The sequence below is a fragment of the Chanodichthys erythropterus genome, chromosome 2 (genome assembly GCF_024489055.1).
Source record: "Chanodichthys erythropterus isolate Z2021 chromosome 2, ASM2448905v1, whole genome shotgun sequence".
NCBI classification, from domain to species: Eukaryota; Metazoa; Chordata; class Actinopteri; order Cypriniformes; family Xenocyprididae; genus Chanodichthys; species Chanodichthys erythropterus.
The window spans coordinates 36861679-36883886 of NC_090222.1; the positions used below are offsets into that span (position 1 = coordinate 36861679).

Here is a 22208-nt window from a genome sequence, read left to right on the forward strand (position 1 = left end):
ACTTGTATAAACTAAAATGAATAGAAGTAAATCTTAAAGATTGTTAACTGTTGCAATGGAGCTAAAAATACATTCAGTATGACTGAATGTTTCTGGATTTTGCATGAGGACACTGGAAAATACCTCTCTGATAATGTTTTACTGCACTAGCTGATAAGAGTTCAAGTGTGTACCATCAACCTCAGCAGGACTGGTCCGGTACACACTCCTCTGTGCTGATGAACGTACCTGAGCTGTGCGTCATTACACTCCCAGCTGTCCTTCAGCCACGGGCACTGCCCGTCTGTGAGAGGCACACGCTGGCACTCATTCAGCCAGATGATCATCACCTGCTCACAGGATTCATTAAAGACCTGGAGTGGATCTCAAATAGACTAGAAAGCCAAACCCTCTCTAGTATTTCAGCACTCGCCGCACTGCAGCCTGTCGACCTGCCAAGTACTAGTGTTGCACTGTGATACGGATACGGTACTACTGTGTTACGTCAAAATACCAGCACTGCAACAGTTTATTATTTTTAGAAGGTAGTAATGCAAATCTCACTGTATGTACAGCAGTTCATTCAAAAACATAAAAATATTATTTATATATAAATGCATATTTACACACATGTGTATTTATACTATAGTGACAGTGTTTAATATCTGTCTCTCTATATATATATATATATATATATATATATATATATATATATACATATATATATATATATTTACATATATATATATACATATACATATATATACATATATATATATATATATATACATATATATACATATATATACATATACATATACATATATATATATATACATATACATATATACATATACATATATACATATATATATATATACATATACATATATACATATATAGTATATATACAATTATATACATATATAGTATATATACAATTATATACATATATAGTATATATACAATTATATACATATATAGTATATATACAATTATATACATATATAGTATATATACAATTATATACATATATAGTATATATACAATTATATACATATATAGTATATATACAATTATATACATATATAGTATATATACAATTATATATATATATATATTAAATATATACATATATATATATATACAATTATATATATATATATATTATATATATATATATATATATATACAATTATATCATGATATTTTCAATCTATGGCAATACAGTCCAGTGTTAGCAGATCTCCTCAGCATCGGGATGATTGTGATCATATGTGGCATTTCTGTGTCAGTGTGCACATGCTTAAGGCACATGTCGTGACGAATGCTACTAACGGTTACATGTGTTTCCCTGTTACAGATCAGTGGGTAAAATGTAGTTAGCACTGAATCTGTGCATGTAGTAAGCACTAGTGCATGCAGAATTTCAAGTTTTGTGTATTTTTGCTCTAACCTATCTATGTTAGTACTCTCAGCTCACATGTTTGAATCCTTTCTGCAGATTTTCCCACAAAATCAAGTCTGTAGTATCGCCTGGCCCTTCAAGTTAGTCATGTGTTGTCCAGGGTCATTTTTTCCCATTCAACCCTGAGTTAAACTCACTGTATTTTGTTCTGATGTTTCTGACAAACACTCTGTATCTCATACTATGAACACACGTAAAAACACAAGCACATGCATTTTGCTTGATAAATGCAATGTACTTTATGATAATGCAATAGAGGAATTGCAATTTGTTGGTCTTGCAATGCCAAATTTCTAATGCTCACTTAAATTAAAATAATATCGTGCACTGCTATTAAACATGCATTTTAAAAAGTGACAATAAAGTATAGTACAGTATTTTAAACTTTTTAAATGTATGTAATCAGTGACAGAAAGTGTGTTTTAAAGGGATAGTTCACCCAAAAATGAAAATTTGATGTTTATCAGCTTACCCCCAGTGCATCCAAGATGTAGGTGACATTTTTTCTTCAGTCGATCACAAATGATGATTTTTAACTGCAACCGCTGCCCTCTGTCAGTCAAATAATTGCAGTAGATGGGAACTTCATCTATAAGAGTGAATAAACCTTGCTTAGACAAATCCAAATGAAACCCTGCGGCTCGTGACGACACACTGATGTCCTAAGACACGAAACGATCGGTTTGTGCGAGAAACCGAACAGTATTTATATAATTTTTTACCTCTAATACACCACTATGTCCAACTTCGTTCAGCTTCCGGTTAGTGAGGTCTGATCGCGCTCTGACAACGGAAGTGATGTCTCGCGCTCATTGAAGTATATGGGCGAGACATCACTTCCGTCACCAGAACGCGTTTTTTGAGTTGGACATAGTGGTGTATTAGAGGTAAAAAATGATATAAATACTGTTCGGTTTCTCGCACAAACCGATCGTTTCGTGTCTTAGGACATTAATGTGTCGTCACGAGGGTTTCATTTGGATTTGTCTAAGCAAGGTTTATTCACTCTTTTAGATGAAGTTCCCAATCACTGCTATTATTTGACTGCCAGACGGCAGCGGTTGCAGTTAAAAATCATCATTTGTGATCGACTGAAGAAAAAATGTCCTCTACATCTTGGATGCACTGGGGGTAAGCTGATAAACATCAAATTTTCATTTTTGGGTGAACTATCCCTTTAACATAATTCTGTAATTTCAGCTAAGCAGAATCATGAATATATCTATCTTTTTATTCAGGACCAAATTCATTCAATTGTATTTTTGTGAACCTTACTTTGTTCATCATTTGTCTTAGATGTAATTATTAATATGAGCTTCTTATTTTGGCTTTGTTTAAAGTATTTTGAGATTATCGTATTGTGAGGTCAGTATCGCGTATCAAACCAAATCGTATCGTTACACCCCTATTCATTTTGAGTGTATGTTTTTGCAGTATATATTATTTGCAGAACATGGATCTTAGAGTTTAAATTGAATTTGATTCAGGTTTGAACTGATTCAGATGGGTGAGGTGGTTCTGGTCTGAGCTCCACTGGTTCTGTCAGCTCTGATTAGCAGCTGGACGTTACACTAGTTAGTGGCCCATATTCAGTCTCTGGACTTCTGTCATGCACTCTAATGAGGGGCTGGAGGCACAATGGCTCTGCTTATAAAAAAAGATTAGCAGTGGCACAGAAAGTGCTAACTAATATTCAAACCGTATGTGTTCTTTTGCCACAAAGACTTAGTTACTGTCTGCATTCGTAAGTGATACTGGGCAAAGATTGATGTAATGTAGGTGTGTTGTGTTGCTTGATTGGGTTGTGATGTTACCTTAATTATGACTTCTGTTGTTGTTTAAGTTCTTTACTGTTTACACTAATATATTATGGTTATTATTAGTATTTTATTTACATTTTAAATTGTATTATTTGTAGTTGATGCATAATGTGTTTGTGTTTATCAACAAAAAGATTTTAGGTTATTATTTACTTGTGTGAACAAGGAAAGTGTTAAATACATACGCCACATACATATACACATGCAACAAGCATATATATTATACCACTTGTGTGTGCAGAATTTAAATGGCCATTATATATACTGTACCTCTCAAAAAAAAAAAAAAAAAAAAAAATTAAAAATTAAAGGAACACTTTTTAATCAGAGAATAGCATCAAGTCAGTTAAACTCCTGGGATACTGATCTGGTCAGTTAAGTAGCAGAGGGGCTTGTTAATCAGATATCCAGCATGATATTTTTCCCCATTGAGAACTGTTGTGTTTTCAAAGTGTCCTTTAATTTTTTGAGCAGTACATATATATATATATATATATATTATATATATATATATATATATATATATATAGAGAGAGAGAGAGAGAGAGAGAGAGAGAGAGAGAGAGAGAGAGAGAGAGAGAGAGAGAGAGAGAGTGGTGTGCACAACCTTTTATAATTGGGTTTGTGGCTGTAATCATCAAGCTCTTGTGAAATAGTACACCTGTCTTCACCTGAAGTGACTCTAATTAACTCTAAATAAATCTCAGCTGTTCTTGTAAGATTTCTGACATCATCTTTGCTGCATCCAACTACAAGAGCCATGGGCCACAGAGCTTAAGAAGCATCAACGGGATCTCACTGATAAAAGCCATCGCTCAGGTGAGGGCTACAAAATTATATTTTCAAGGCATTAGATATACCATGGAAAACAGTGGCAGTGGTTTGCATACTATTGTTTCAGCATCGTAACATTGGGAGCTGGATTTATGGGAAGTGGGACAGCATTCTATCCATGATGACAGTATGAAGCAGAGCTGCGCAATTCCTGTTAAAGTGAGAATCACGATTTTTTTTTTTTTGTTTAAAATAGAGACCAAGATTCTCCCACGATTTTGAATAGACAACTAAACAAAATAACAATACAGGTTCTAACAAAATGTTAATTGCTGCAGTCTATTTAAAAAAAACAACAACATTTGAATTATTAAAAAAAACAGATTGAATAAATGATTCAATGACTTAAAGACTTCACTTGCTTTATTACTGGATGAATCAGCGTTTTTAAATGAATCTCTTGAATGAATGATTCAATGACAAATGCATTTTTAACAGTCACTTGTCACCACCTACTGGTTTAACGATGTAATTGATGATATTTATTTGAAGTGTCAAGTTACTTTCAAAAGGTGATTTACTCTATTTTCATCGCTATCGTGACATCAGTGTTTATATCCGAACTATGACCTTTTATCTAGAGATCGATATATCGGTTTACCGATATTTTATCATTTTACCATAATCGGATATCGGTTTTGTCATATCAGATTTACCAATAAACGCCACCATCTTGTGGGTGTTTTGAGAATTGTGCGCAGGATCGCCATTACAGCGCATCTGAGGGGAGACGAGACAGCGGCGTGCACATGTAAAGTATACTTACCTGCTTTGCTGTAATTAGTAAACTTTATTTAACATAACAGCCATTAATGCACAAATTAGATGTGTTACATAAATGCCTGAAATGTAGCTAGTTTATGCAGCTTTTCTCTAAGAAATAGAGACAAGCTCACAGAACCACGTAAGCTAATCCGTCATGTCCTGTCCCAATAAAGATGTAACTTTGCATGAATTAAATAATACAGCCATGAATGAGCACATGTTGGAAATAAAAGCGATAAAATAGATAAACAATGCTTTCTGATATAACATACCAGTTAAGAAATGCAATAAAATACGATGTTTTGTTTGTTATATTCCAATATTCCAGAGAACATTATTCAGTTATTTAACATTATCCAGCAAATTATTTTTCACTCTTTAGCCTATTAAACAGCTTATAAATCTACTAAAACTGTAGTTTAAAATGAAGTATTTCATTGATATGAAATTGTTGATATGACTGCTGTCTTTAATTTAAAAACATAAGACATTCTACATTAATTTTGCTTATTGTTAACATTAGTGTTGCTGCTAATCCTTTTTATAAATATAATTATTTTTGTAATATGAAGATTAAAATTAACATGAAAGACAACTAATTTTCAACAAAAACAGTTTAGTAACCATGCACTTTTTTATTTTTTGCACATTCAGACCCCTCTATTTATTAGTGTATAAATAAGATTTTTGTTTTCTATGCAAGGAGGGAGTGATTGTTATAAATAAAATGGTTTGTTCAGTTCAGTGGTGTTGTAATCATGTCTAAAACAGAAGTATAACAGTAAATAAATATTGGTTCTGCATATCGGTTAACGGCACATAAATACACAAATTATCGATATTGGTTCTAAAAAAACAATATTGGTCAATAACTACTTTTAACCCAGTACTTCTCTGTTAATATGAATATTTGTAACAATTTTTTAATGATCAAGTTAAGACGCCCAGAGCCTTCACATCATGAACACAAAGAAGTTGGAGTACTGTATTAATTACAATGTTTTTCTTAGGTTTTTATGTAGGTGCATGTAGATGGGGGCCTTAAAAAGTGTAGTTTAGTTACTGATTTGTTCGCAATCAAAACCAGAATCTTAAAATTCCTTCCAATTCCTATCTAACTCAATCACTTCTGCACTCAAACTCTCACAAAGACAGAATAATGAATCTGCTTTAGACTCACAGCAGATGCTGAACCTGCAGGAAAAGCTGCACAGAATCACTGCAGGAATTCAACAATTTGGAATGTTCCGAAAAAAGTCTCTTGCTACAATGTTTCCAGTCACAATTGGCAGAACTTTTGACACTATGGAAACAGACCCAAATAAAAAAAAAGAAGATCCATGTTGTAACATCACATTTATGTTCTCCAGCTCTGACTAAGATTTCAGAGATTAATTGCTGGTTGTTTACTGAGACTTCATGCAAACCAAAGTCATGCTGGTATGGAAACCATTAAAAAAACCATACATTTCACACTCCATTTTTAATCATCAAAGCATAATAGTACAAAGTCCAGCATGGGGAGGACATGACAAGCCACATCAGGAAGGAAGCAACTTGCCCTTCCCATAGAGCAATCAGTCTCACAGCTAAAACAAAAGCTAAGTGTCCCACCCAACACTCAAAGCTCATGTCTAATCCACAGCAGTCTATAACTAACTATCTATCTATCTATCTATCTATCTATCTATCTATCTATCTATCTATCTATCTATCTATCTATCTATCTATCTATCTATATACACACACACACATATATCAACCAAGGGGACCAAACACAAGCGATAATGCAAATATACAATGCAATCCAAGAATAAAGCCGCTGGAGGAATCAATGTCATGTTCTCCAAATCCTCATATTAATTGATTTAGGGATAGAGTCAGAAGGGACAGTGGAAGAAATGTCACACCAGATGTTTTAATAACCCCCCCCAAAAAACATGAAACATAATGAGGGCGTCTCTGGTATTGGAACATCATCGTTCTAGACTGTTGTTGGTCGCTGGCAGCAGCTGTCACTGAGCAACAGAGCAACAGATCAACATTAAAAAAACATCAGAATCACTTGCCTAGTGAGTCAAAGTTCCTAAATAGATGATTAAGATCTAGCATAAGCAATACTGTGAATGTAACAAAACCTAGGGAGATGCTTTCTGCCTACTCGATACATAGGCAACTACCTTATAAGACAACAAGCTAACTGAAATGGAACGTTATCGGAACACTTAATAATTTTTTTTTAAAAAAAGAGGCAATCCAGTATGTACATTAGTGCTGGGTATTGACACAAATTTCACAATTCGATTCAATTTGTATTCACAAGCTTGCAATTGGAAAAAAAACATTAGACGCTTTTCCACCGAAATTACCCGGAACAATTATACCAGGAACTTTTCTCCAAGGAACTTTTTGTCCCCCCCAGACCTGTTGCCTTCTGCGTTTCCACACGGTCTAAAGTACCGTGAAGATTAGGCTAATTTGTCTGGTGACGTAGTACTGCGCGCTACTGTTTCTTCCTGTCAGTGACGGACCGTAATCATTCTTATGGAACAGAAAAAGCAGTATGGAGGAGAATCAAGGAATGCTGCTTCTGCTCATGGTGTATTGGTTTACTAAAGAAATAATGAACCAAACGGCAGAAAACAGACGAGCACTGATAGTAAAGCGTATACAGAAAGCTCGTAATTCTCGATATAAAATGAGACAACGTGTCTTATCAGCAATTGCCGACATCGACCGTGAGATGGCTGGGACGAACGTGCGCTATCAGGCAGAAAGAACAAGATTGGTAAGAAAACAATCAATCAAAATTATCCAGAGTTGTGAAGAATGTTATTATGGAATTTACTGCTGCTGGGAGTTGACCAATCAAATGCGGCGTGAATCCGACCAATCAGCATGCTCAGCGCCTAGTCCCACCCCAGAAAGTTCCTGAACTTTGAAAAAGTACCACCTCGCCATCAGGGACTTTTCTGAGGGGGAAATTTTACCCGGAACTTTTTTTAGTTCCTGGTTCCTGCGGTGGAAACACACCGAGTACCAGCCCAAAGTCCCTAGTTCCTGGGTAAAGTTCTTGCGGTGGAAACGGGGCTATTATAGCCCAATTTATTAGCCTATTGAAGGTTAAAATTAACTGATTTGTATACAAACACTTATATTATACACAAGGAGGTTTTTATAATATTCCAGTTACAATACTATCTTTAGTAGCATAAACAAAACAAAATTAAGTTGATTAATCAAAAAACTTAAGTTGCTCCAACTAATTACAGAAAATGTCAATGTCAAACAGCATTAAACCCTTACAGGACTTTCCCTTTACTTAAAAAAACACAAAATAACACTTAATTTCAACATTTACTTCTTATCCAGTCTTGACAAAGCATGCTGGGAACTCGAAATCCACGGCTCAATTTTCAAAGTTAAAGAAAATTTCATTACCTTATTTAAAAAGAAAAATCATAGGTGTACGACATCCTGCGTCATACGTCAGGTCAGAGGTCACCCTTCCTCTAGAAATCAACTCTCTCATGAACGTGTGTACGGCTGTTGCCAGAAGCTAGTGATTATAGTTTATGATGTTTTAAATATGGATATTTTTCTTACAAAAACCCATCGCTTCGCTTCAGAAGGCATTTATTAACCTACTTCAAAAACTTGGCCACTATTCTACAAAGCTGGGAAGAGCCAGGATATTATTTAATATAACTCTGATTGTGTTCATCAGAAAGAATAAAGTCATATACACCTAAGATGGCTTGAGAGTGAGTAAATCATGGGTAATTTTCATTTTTGGGTGAACTATCCCTTTAACATTTTTAATTAAATCAATAAATTAGAATTTTTAGCCATGCATTTAAGTAAGCTGTGGTAACAGACGCTCTGAATTTCTTTTTAGAGAGTAAATGGGCTCTAACTGGTGAAGCGCATGGAAAACAAATTGCTGATAAGCTAAACAAGGGAATTCTCTTAACAAAAAAACCCCTAGAATTTGACTAAAAGAAGGTGTTTCCATAAAATGTTGCCTACACAGTGCGAATAAACCCTAACCCCAAGAAAGAACAAACCTCTCTAAATATCGTGACCTCCTACATACTATAGATAAAAGCAGCAACATCAACATTGTAGAGTTCAGTAGGAACTTGTCAAGTTCATAAAGATGTTAAATGTGGTGCAGTTTCCTCCCAAAAGCATTCAACACTGACATATTTACTGCAGTGACCCATCCCTCCTGACCGGTCCTCTCTGACGGACACCCCATTGACAAATAAAGACTCGTGCTGGGAAAATCTGCCGGAAGCATTAGACATGCTGATGTCAGTCAGCATCAGGCTGTAATCTGACAGATGTGTCTTGAGTGTTTTTGCACTGAAATCATCACACTGACCTCACTCTGTTCAACAATAATCACCAGTCATCTTACAATTAGTGTTTACACTGAAACTGAAGCTTACCAAGCTAAAAACTACTGAGAATTCAAGTTATGCTTTAATTAAGGCAAAACAAGCAACTATCAAAAAAAGCAGTTTGCTAGTTTTAGTCTGTGTTAATTTAACATTTTTTAATTATAGATTTTCTTGTCATTAATAATGTGTTCTAGAAATTATTGTTTTCTTATTAAAAAAAAATGTTGGCACAAAAAAGTTGTCATTAAAATGTTTTTCTAGACATTTTCTTAAAACAACTTTTTTATGTCATTAATATTTTTAATATTATATATATATATAACATTCTTATAAAAAAATATTTATGTCATATAATATTTAATAATGTTTTTCTGGAAATTATTTTTTAATAAAAACATCTTTGGAGCAAAATAATTGTCATTTAATAATGCTTTTTCTAGAAATTAATGTTTTTTTTATATCTTTGGCACAATATTTTGTCAATAATGTTTTTCTAGAAATGAATGTTGTTTTAAAACAATCTTGGCACAAATATCAACTATTTCATGTCATTAATAATATTTTTCTAGAAATTTTTGTTTTCTCATTAAATAAATCTGGCAATAGTTTTGTCATTAAATATTAGAAATTAATGTTTTTTAATAAAATATATTTGGCACAAAAACATGTCATTAATAATGTTTTTCTAGAAATTAATGTTTTTTTCATTTAAAAAATCTGGTGCAAAATGGTTGTCATTTAATAATTTTTTTTCTAGAAATTATTGTTGTTTTAAAACAATCTTGGGCACAAAAAATTGTCATAAATAATGTTTTTTGTTTTGTTTTGTTTTTTAGAAATTAATGTTTTCTTAATAAAAAAGAAATCTTTCTTGGCAGAAAGATTTTGTCAGTAATGTTTTTCTAGAAATTATTATTGTTTTAAAACAATCTTGGCACAAATATCAAATATTTTGTCATTAATATTTTTCTACAAATGTTTTTTAATTAAAAAAATCTGGAGCAAAATGGTTGTCATTTAATGTTTTTTTTTAGAAAATAATGTTTTTAATAAAATATATTTGGAACAAATAAATTTCATAAATAATGTTTTTTCTAGAAATTAATGTTTTCTTAATAAAAAAAAAATCCTTGGCACAAAATATTATGTCATTAATATATATATTTTTTTTTTTTCATTAAAATCTTTGGCACAAAATTAGGGTGAATTAAACATAAATAAATCAGCACTAAATGCAACCGAAAACAGAAATAGAAATGGATTTACTAAAATGAGCATTATCAACATATGAGAAGAAAGAACAGTGGCATGAGAGAACGTGCATTTGATTAAAGCTGTGATGTGAAATACAAGCCTGGTTTCACAGACAGTGCTTAGATTAAGCCAGGATTAGGCTTTAGTTCAATTAGGACATTTAAGTAGCTTTTATAAACGTGCCTTAGAAAAAACATTACTAGTGTGAATAGTTGACAGTACAAGTTACTTTCATTTAAAACAGCTCAAACATGCATTTTAGGGCAATATCTCAAAAAGCAGTGATGCAGCGCTTCATTAACTGTCCTCAATGGCAAGAACTGCCTGCTGCTGGAATAGTTTCAGTTTTAAAGCAGCTGAGATTCTGTCATGATACTAAAACATGTGTTTTACTTTCTAACACTGCATACAACAGTCATCTAAATGGCTTGGCATCTGTGCCACCGTTTTGTGTGATGCCAACTTATCTGCATGGAATTACCCACAATTCTCCATCACACTGCCCTTTACAGACAGTTAATCAGTTTAAGCACCCAGCAGTGAAAGTGGAGCGTTTCTGTAATGGTAGACTAGAGGAGTGGGAAAGTGCAGTCTAATAAATCAGCTGTGAAACACTAAAGAGGGACATTACTGTCACTTTCTGTCACTAGTATCTGTGCTGTGGTGCAGAGGAGAGATTTACAAACATCCCTAAACCACTTCTAGGTCAAGATGTGTATCTATGTTTTCTATAAACAAAGCCGCACCTCAAGCACAAAGGACAGGAATCCTCGAGGGAATGCAATTGTTTTATCGCTGCAATGCAATTTTCCTCCAAAGGAGCAGACGGATAAACTCAGAAAACAGTCGGCCGGGATAAATTTAGAGAAACATCAGCCACATTCCCACTGCAGATATATACATACACTATACTGTTCAAAAGTTTAGGGTCACTACAAATCTTTTTTTTTTTTTGAAAATGTTTTTCTTTTATTCAGCAAGAATGTTTTAAATTGATCAGAAGAGACAGTAAATACATTTATAATGTTACATTACGTTGAGAGCATGTATCAAACTGCCAAAGTCATGTGATTTCAGTAAATGAGGCTTTGTTACGTCATAAGTGTTTCGTAATTTCAATGGTTCACCACTGGGGGGCGTGACTTTGGTAGTTTAATACACGCTCCAAACCACTGATTCGAAACAAAAGATTCGTAAAGCTTCGAAGCTTCATGAAGCAGTGTTTTGAAATCGCCCATCACTAGATATTGCTGAATAAAGTCATTTTTTAGTGCACAAAAAGTATTCTCGACGCTTCATAACATTACGGTTGAACTACTGTAGTCACATGACCTGTTTTAAATATGTCTTTAGTACCTTTCTGGGCACTGAAAGTGTTAATTATTTTACTGTCAATAGAGGCCTCACTGAGCCAGCGGATTTGAACGAAGATGAACGAAGGTCTTACAGGTGTGGAACGACATGATTAATGACAGAAATTTCATTTTTGGGTGAACTAAACCTTTAAGGCTTGTCATTAAACGCCACTGTTATGATTGGTTAAAGTCACAGCATAGGAAAAGTATTAAAGGGATAGTTCACCCAAAAATGAAAATTTGATGTTTATCTGCTTACCCCCAGTGCATCCAAGATGTAGGTGACATTTTTTCTTCAGTCGAACGCAAATTATGATTTTTAACTGCAACCGCTGCCGTCTGTCAGTCAAATAATAGCAGTGGATAGGAACTTCAACTATAACAGTAAATAAAACTTGCTTAGACAAATCAAAATTAAAACCTGCGGCTCGTGACGACACATTAATGTCCTAAGAAACGAAACGATCGGTTTGTGCGAGAAACCGAACAGTATTTACATCATTTTTACCTCTAATACACCACTATGTCCAACTTCGTTCAGCTTCCTGTTAGTGAAAAGTCATCTACATCTTGGATGCCCTGGGGGTAAGCAGATAAACATCAAATTTTCATTTTTGGGTGAACTATCCCTTTAACGCCCACTCACTATTGCACAAGAGTTAGTGTTTCGAAAACATTATCCATGTAAAAACGTCATTTCAGACAAAGCATTATGATCTCATTTACTTATGGTTTGTGTTGCAGCTGCTGTCAGACCCAATACAGCTGACTGCTTTATCTGCTCTCCATTACAACACAAAATGCTCCGAACAAACATAAAATCCTCCAACATGATCCAGGACACCATTAAAATAAATCATCTAAAGCGAACATTATTTCACTCTTCTATTTGTCCTGTTGTCGTCAGAAGATGAACATGCATCTACTGTATGTAGACCGTGATTATAATGGCTTCTTTTTGCTTTTGACGTGACGCGAACATCCAGTGTAGGCAAATGTCAGCCATTAAGCAACTGAACGCCAGTGGGCGGGGCCTTTGGTGCGAAGATATATAACTATTCATCGATGTCCTGATCTGGAGGCAGTCATATCCAAATATATTTGCCCATGTGATCACACAATATCAAAACAAGCCATTTTTGAAGCTTGATTAATTAAACATTTTGTTTATAATGAGGACAACGTTTTAAGCTCTAAAACTTATTGTTTTAATGGTGCAAAGACATCTTATATGTCAAAAGATCAAGCAAAGTTTGATTTCTCATGTCATGACCCCGATTTCTCATAAGTTTCGTATCTTATTTCATTTAACGTCTATTTTAAGTAATGAAAATGTAGTTTTTAATGGTTTTAGTTAATGAGAACCCTTGTTCACACAGAGTTCAGTCATTTAAAGAAGTGACAAATGTGTTCAACAACTGAATTCACTCACAAAAAATTCAGCTAGTGATAACACATTTTTGTTTCTTCATCAAATGACATGGTTAAACTGCATAAAGTGGAAACCAAACATGCTGCCTCTGCTGGAAATGTTACAAAAATGGTTGATGATATTTAATGGTTGCAAATAATACTTTGGTCAAAAACAGCTAACATCAAACTACGGAAGAGGATTATGGCCAAGCAATAATAAAAAAATAAAACCAACTTGAGATTAAAGTTGTTAAATTTCAAGAAAAAAGTCGAAATAAAATGTTGAGAATAAACTCGTTAAATTACGAGAAAAAAACTTGTTAAATTTCGAGAAAAATGTTGTGATAAAATGTTGAGAATAAAGTCATTAAATTACGAAAACAAATTTGTTAAATTATGAGAAAAATTTCGTTAAATTACGAGAAAAAAGTCGAGATAAAATGTTGAGAATAAACTTGTTAAATTATAAGAAAAGTTGTTACATTACGAGAATAATTAAATTTTTGTTCTCATAATTTAACGACTTTTTTCTCGTAATTTAATGACTTTATTCTCATAATTTAATAAGTTTATTCTCAACATTTTATCTCGACTTTTTTCTCGAAATTTAACAACTTTAATCTCGAGATGGTTTTATTTTCTTATTATTGCTTGGCCCTAATCCTCTTCCGTATCAAACAGACTGATGGCCTCAAAGTTTTTCGTTTACAGCTGCTAGACGGTCAACTATCACAATTTCAGGAGTGACTCCTGTTTTACATATTCACATGAAACAAGACTTTAATAGATTCACTCCCACATTTAAATGTGCTTGTCATGCCTAAACCTCTGCAGTGTGTACGTGGCTGATGTCGCTGAATGGAAAGGCTGATTATTCACACACAATACGCTGTGAAAACATGCAGAGACAAAAGAAGCATTCCAGAGGTTGACCGCTGAAGCCTGCATTGTCATTTCAGGAGACACAGTTTGGAAAGAACAGACACAGATGAGTTTAAATGATAGACACACTTGTTTATTCGCTCTGTTTATTCGACACCTTTGCATCATGAGTCTCTATTATGAAGCAAAGGGAAACAGAGGCTTCAGAAATTACCAGGCAGGAATTCAGGTTAAACCAGCAGCTTATTGTGTTTAATAAAACAGCCATAACAGCAATATAATAAAAGCCAACATTCAAACAATTCTTCCACCCAGTGTTATTTTACTGTTATTTATATAAAATTATATTAATATTTTGAATTAGCTTTTATTGTTTTATTTTCCATTGTATATTAGTTTATTTTAGTTGAGTTTTTAGTCATTTTATGTAGTGCTTTTGTTATTTTTATCTTTTTATCTTAGTTTTAACTTAGTTTTATTTCAGTTTTCGTTTAGTTTCACTTAGTAATTGTAGTGCTTCAACTCAACTTTTTCATGTAATATCGTTTTATTTTATTTTAGCTTTATTTCAATTAACAAAATGTCTTAGTTGACAATAATAACCCTGCTTCTGCCTAACTGAACATTAATATTTTCAATATTTTTTAATTCATTTATTTATTTTTTATAACTTTTATGTTATATAATATACAACTTGAATAACTGCTAATTAAACTATTCATATTATTATGCTCCACAAACCATTTAAAAAAATAAATAATATATATATATATATATATATATATATATATATATATATATATATATATATATATATATATATATATATATTACACATCATTGAAAGATGCAAACATGCTTTGCCCATTTATCCCATCATCCTCTGCAGTGCTCAGATACCATCAGAACGTTTTGGGCAAAAGAAATGACTTTACATGTAATTGGTTGCAAGAGAGAAGATGAAAATTACAAGGTTACAAATTTAAGGAGGAATTATCAGATGAAGACACACTCACACTTATCAGCTCATCAACCTCATATTAAAGAAGAGGCGGGAAACAGGAAGTAGAGGTGGAAACCCGAGAGGGAAATCTGAACTGCTTCCTCTATCCTGTGATCATCAGAAGCCTATGGCAGCCAAACCCAATGTACCAAAACTGAATTATATTTCAATGGTTTCATGCTCTAAGAAGCCAAAAACTCACCACACGAAACACATTGTGGTCAAAACAGACCATGTTTATCCTCACTGCAAGTCAAATCACATTTATTCCTATAGTGCTTCATTCAATACAGAGTGTTTCAATGCAGATTCACAAAAATAAACAGGAAAATAACATCAATACATCAACAGCTGTACAGCAGCTCGACAGAAGACAAAAGTGTCATTATTCAGCTCAATTCTATTTAATGTTAATTTCAGTTCAGTTCAATAAGTTTTAACGTTGTTATTATTCAGATCAATTCAGTTAAATTTTGTTTTCATTCGATAGTTTCAGTGCCGGTAAATCTATTACCGTAAAATATTACTGAATATTAATTGTCTTTAAAGGGGACCTATAATGCCCCTTTTACAAGATGTAATACAAGTCTCTGGTGTCCCCAGAATATGTCTGTGAAGTTTCAGCTCAAAATCCCCCACAGATCATTTATTATAGCTTGTCAAATTTTCCCCTATTTGGGTGTGAGCAAAAACACGCCGTTTTTGTGTGTGTCCCTTTAAAATGCAAATGAGCTGCTGCTCCCGCCCCCCTTTCCAGAAGAGGGCGGAGCTTTAACAGCTCAACAACAACAAAGCTGGAGAATCTCACGCAGTCAAAATGAGGATTGTCAGTAACGGTGTTCAGTCTTACATTGTTCAAACCGGAGTCGACACTGATGGAGAGACTCAGGAAGAAGTTACAACTAGAATGAACATAAATTTATATAGTTGCTGTGGAGTTGATTCAACTCATCGACTAGCAAATCCAGCATTGAATTGACCCTCGTTTGGGTCAATTCGTTAGTTGTATTAATGCAGGTGTACCACTGCATTACTCAAAGGCCTTATACATTTACAAATAAACAAACTGAAATTTAAAGATGAAATGTGATTTCTGCACCAAATGAAAATGCGATCTGTTTGTGTAAAAAGATCATCTTGTCAACTCACAACAACACGACAACACAGCAATGAAATCTTCCTACTACAGTAGTTCTCCCAGCTCTCATGTAAATAAGAGTTAGAGGAAAGATGTCCTCTAAAAGAGCACTTTGGTATTTCCAGGTTTTTCAACACAACACCCTCAGGTGCTGTTCCTTTTCTCTGTCATCATCTCTCCGTTCACAGATTCATATTTCAAACTTCAAGAAGCTTAAAGAATGGAAACTTGACTCCAAAAGATGCCCTAAAGTCACGTCTCAGTCCAATTATGAAATGAGCTCAATGCAAATGTACCGTGAGAGCTTAAGAAGACATAAGACTATTAATCATGGTGAGGCTCATTTGAACTAAAAACAAGTTTACTGCAAATCTTGCTTGTTTTAAAAAGATAAAGAAGTCTAAAAAGTGATTTTATACCCAACAAAAAGGCTTGTATTTTAAGCATTCAATGCACTGAAGAGACATCATCTTTAAACATAAAGACAAAACTGCTCTAAACTAGAAAGTACTACTGCCCACACAACACTTCACTTAACAACTCACAAGGTCTAATCGGCTTTCCATGACTCTGCCCTGTAGGTTTTTTGGGTGCAGCTGACATATAAACCCTAAAATCTGACATACATCAACCCTGAACAGGTGCCCTTACAGCCGCAGGGGAAAGTCTGGGTTTTTTTAAACTGACGTAACCACAGTCTGGGAGGTATAACGTTCCTGCAGCATTTCAGAAAAGCTTTGTTACTGCACTTAAATGGAATAATAAAGGCAAGAAATTTACAGTAAGTACAGTACAGAGACCTATGGAAGCTTTTTCCATCACGGAATAAAAATATAAAATTGCAACAATTTATCTCGCAATCCTGCTTTTTTTAAAATTTAAAATTCTGAGGAAAAACTGCAAGATTTAAACAGAATTCTCAGGAAAAAAGTCAGAACTGCGAGATGTAAACTCAGAATTCCGAGGAAAAAAGTCAGAATTGCGAGATGTAAACTCAGAATTCCGAGGAAAAAAGTCAGAATTGCGAGATGTAAACTCAGAATTCCGAGGAAAAAAGTCAGAATTGCGAGATGTAAACTCAGAATTCCAGGAAAAAAGTCAGAATTGCGAGATGTAAACTCATAATTCAGAGGAAAAAAGTCAGAATTGCGAGATGTAAACTCATAATTCCGAGGAAAAAAGTCAGAATTGCGAGATGTAAACTCATAATTCAGAGGAAAAAAGTCAGAATTGCGAGATGTAAACTCAGAATTCCGAGGAAAAAAGTCAGAATTGCGAGATGTAAACTCAGAATTCCGAGGAAAAAAGTCAGAATTGCGAGATGTAAACTCAGAATTCCGAGGAAAAAAGTCAGAATTGCGAGATGTAAACTCAGAATTCCGAGGAAAAAAGTCAGAATTGCGAGATGTAAACTCACAATTCTGAGGAAAAAAGTCAGAATTGCGAGATGTAAACTCAGAATTCCAGGAAAAAAGTCAGAATTGCGAGATGTAAACTCAGAATTCCGAGGAAAAAAGTCAGAATTGCGAGATGTAAACTCAGAATTCCGAGGAAAAAAGTCAGAATTGCGAGATGTAAACTCAGAATTGCAGGAAAAAAGTCAGAATTGCGAGATGTAAACTCAGAATTCCGAGGAAAAAAGTCAGAATTGCGAGATGTAAACTCAGAATTGCAGGAAAAAAGTCAGAATTGCGAGATGTAAACTCATAATTCTGAGGAAAAAAGTCAGAATTGCGAGATGTAAACTCAGAATTCCAGGAAAAAAGTCAGAATTGCGAGATGTAAACTCATAATTCCGAGGAAAAAAGTCAGAATTGCGAGATGTAAACTCAGAATTCCGAGGAAAAAAGTCAGAATTGCGAGATGTAAACTCATAATTCAGAGGAAAAAAGTCAGAATTGCGAGATGTAAACTCAGAATTCCGAGGAAAAAAGTCAGAATTGCGAGATGTAATCTCAGAATTCCGAGGAAAAAAGTCAGAATTGCGAGATGTAAACTCAGAATTCCGAGGAAAAAAGTCAGAATTGCGAGATGTAAACTCACAATTCTGAGGAAAAAAGTCAGAATTGCGAGATGTAAACTCAGAATTCCAGGAAAAAAGTCAGAATTGCGAGATGTAAACTCAGAATTCCGAGGAAAAAAGTCAGAATTGCGAGATGTAAACTCAGAATTCAGAGGAAAAAAGTCAGAATTGCGAGATGTAAACTCAGAATTCCGAGGAAAAAAGTCAGAATTGCGAGATGTAAACTCAGAATCCCGAGGAAAAAAGTCAGAATTGCGAGATGTAAACTCATAATTCCAAGGAAAAAAGTCAGAATTGCTAGATGTAAACTCAGAATTCCGAGGAAAAAAGTCAGAATTGCGATTTGTAAAAAAAAAAAGTCAGACTTGCAAGATGGGGCGGGAGAAAAATCGCAACTACCCTTTTTTATATATTTTTATTCTGTGGCAGAAACAAGCTTCCATATATTGTAGGTTTAAAGAAAAATAACGAATGGTCTCACTCATCACACAACTTTGTGTAAATTATTTATAAATATATTCTTATGTAAATATTTGCAATATATGCAACAGTTTAAGTATGTGACAATTTACACAAGAATGATAAGCCATGAATTAATTGTTTTTAATTTGCTCAGCTCATGTCTCATGAGGATCAGAGTCATTACATGTGAACTTTGACATTCGACTGGCAAAACTCAAAATGTTAATGCAAGAAATTTGCATAATTGCTTTGAAACATGCCGTTCCAGGTAACTGAATATCAGATAGCACTAAATATGTGCTAAATATGAGTTAATAGCAGCAGTGCACCTAATGCTTGACTACAAATTGCAAATCTGCTGATTAATGGACTGGACCAGCTCAAACATGGATATTTAATTACCCATATTTGAGTTAATCGCTGCATGGATAAGGCCAAGAATACTTGGACTAACACTTTCATTGCATGGAAAAGTGCAATATTTCCATAGAAGACTTTTTCCAAACCTGTGCTTCCCCAAACTGTTAAATTGAACGTAATGATCCTCAGCATTTCCTCTGGCTATTATTTCCAGCTCGACAGTCGAGTAAGCTTCATCAAGGCCCTGATTGTTTTCCATTTCACATCCCGAGTGTAAGACGAGATGATGCTTACCTGTTCTTTCTCTAGCATGCAGAAGCTGCGCACCCGCCTGACCGTGTAACCGTTGATGCATGCTGGACTGACTGTTCACACAGTTCTGGCTACATTAAACCATCTGCTATTGTTCTAGCAGATTCTCTAACCTTGAGGCAATGTGAACTGAGAGGACCTGATTGAACCCAGTTTAAAAATCACAAGATCCAATAGCTTGTGATCCACAGATAGGTTGCCCTTGAAATAATGCGACAGCCAACAGCTTACTGGAACTGAGAAACACTCAACCTGACTAAATGAGCAATGTACTGCAATAAAATAAGTTCTTCATTATAGTTTACACAACTTGTGTGACTAAAATTAGGCTATAAAACAATAACCACACTCAGATGGAATGTGCACTTTTTAAATATTTTTCTGATTATGAGAAAAAACCTTCAAAAATAGTAAAATATGTTTTCTGAAGCTAGGAGTACTGCATTCATATTGCTATAGCTGAGTGCATCAAATCAGCTGAAATATTTGTGACCCTGGACCACAAAACCAGTCATAAGTCACATGGGTATATTTGTAGCAATAGCCAACAATACATTGTATGGGTCAAAATGATCGTTTTTTCTTTTATGCCAAAAATCATTAGGATATTAAGTAAAGATCATGTTCCATGCAGATATTTTGTAAATTTCCTACCATAAATATATCAAAAATGTATTTTTGTGAGTGGATGTGCATTGCTAAGGACTTCATTTGGACAACTTTAAAGGCGATTTTCTCAATATTTTGATTTTTTTCACCCTGATTCCAGATTTTCAAATAGTTGTATCTCGGCCAAATATTATCCTGTTCTAACTAACCATACATCAATGAAAAGCTTATTTATTCAACTTTCACATGATGTATAAATCTCAATTTCATAAAATTGACCCTTATGACTGGTTTTGTGGTCCAGGGTCACATTTCATAAACAATCTAGGGGCAGGGAATAGATTATTAAATAGAATTTAATAATGTATAGGCATTTCCGTTCTGTCACAAGTCTGTAGGTGTTAAAAGGAAACAAACTACCACACCAGTGAAACATTTCAAACATATTTCACTAATCATCTTACAATCCTGAAGATCATATTCTCATTCACCATTTATCATTTAGAATTAAACCAAAAGAATCAGAACAAAGAAAATGATTGTGAAGGCTACTTTAAGTTGTGCTAAGCCTATGTTCTTAATGAAAAAAAAAGAGAAAGAGAAAATGGGACATGCTCAAGGCCAGGATGACTGGTTCTACACATCTGCAGACTTATGTACTATTTGGATTCATTTTAGTTTTTCTAAGGATAAGGCCAAACCTGAATCCTTGAATCTGTCGTGGGAAAACAGCCACACTCTCTTCAACACCTGCGTTATTCTGCTATTACAAATCTTCAATTACAAATATGAAACAAAATGGCCAAAATTGCATCAGCCGATAATTGCTGATTGACAGATTTACAAATTTACAGAAGTGCCGCTCTCCCTTCTTAAAGCTCTAAACTTTACCAGCGGCCTAGTCTTTGCCGGTCATTTTTAATGTCCAAAGGCCTTAATAATAATAAAAAACAAAGATATGACATCCAAAGTATGTGAGGTAGTACAACTAGATCTCTTCTATTGAATCCAAAAGGTTTGAATTATATTTTCCTGCATATAAAGGTATTTTAAAGATTTTGAAGTGTCAAAAGGTCATTCGGTTTAACCGTCCAAAGGCCAATACAGCCATTTCATTTGTGGTTAAAATATCTTAAAATGTAGTATAAATGTATATATTTTTTATTCTGGCATGATTTTAAATCATCATATATCAACATAGTCCTAAATGGTATTATATGTGTAGAAGTCGTTGCTTTGTTATGAAAAAGAATGTCTGGAAAAATAGATTTCATTGATGTCATTCGGAGTAACCAATATAAAGAGACCATTTTGGTTCAAGTCATGTGGTCAATATCATGTGATAGGATATGACATCATTCAGACACCTGAAAAGGACCACATGGTCATGAAGCAAAGTAACTAACTCTCTTAACTATTTGAAAAATTCATGTTCTCACTTGCATGTCCCGAAACATCAGGTCATTCGGTACAACCGCTATAAAAAATGGAAAATGTTGTAATATTTTAAAAACTTAACTAAATATAAAATATTTGATTGTCCTTTTTCTAGCTATCTAGCAATTGTTTAAAAATATCATCATTCGGTATTACCAAAAGCGTCATTCGGTAAAACCGAAATTTTGGTTAAAGCGGAACTCAGTAAGATTTGCGAAGCTCCCCCTACAGGTTCCTTCAGTGAATCACACTGTCGTAAATACTCCAAACGCAGCTCTGGACTACAACGACTACAACGCTCACCAGCGCAGTAGTTTTGCAAATACAGTACAAGAAATCTCTGTTCAAAATTGCCTTATAAAGTGAGGTCGCTATGTGTATATTGAATTACCGTTAAGCATTTTGTCACTCTCGCGTGAACGTGAACATGAGGCGAGATTGTGTCGGGTCGGCGAAGCTCAACTTGCAAGTGCTGTTTTCTGGCGTAGACGTGCCAGAGGGGGTTAGTGCACGCCTCAAACACACCACTACAAGTCAATTAACCATCGTAAGGACATAGAAAACTATTTATGACTAATAGTTACTTTTTGGTTGACAAAAAAACGACAAAAGCAGTGTTAATTAATTGATTATAAAAACCACATAATCTCATTGTTAACACTTAATAAAGCTTCAAAATTAATTATAT

The 22208-nt window shown here is 34.2% G+C and overlaps 1 protein-coding gene across 4 annotated transcripts in view; it reads right to left on the bottom strand.

Moving 5' to 3' along the window:
* Positions 1–22208, bottom strand: part of kif13a (kinesin family member 13A) — an 82885-nt gene that overhangs the window by 59497 nt on the left and 1180 nt on the right. The gene's annotated exons all lie outside the window — the stretch shown is intronic.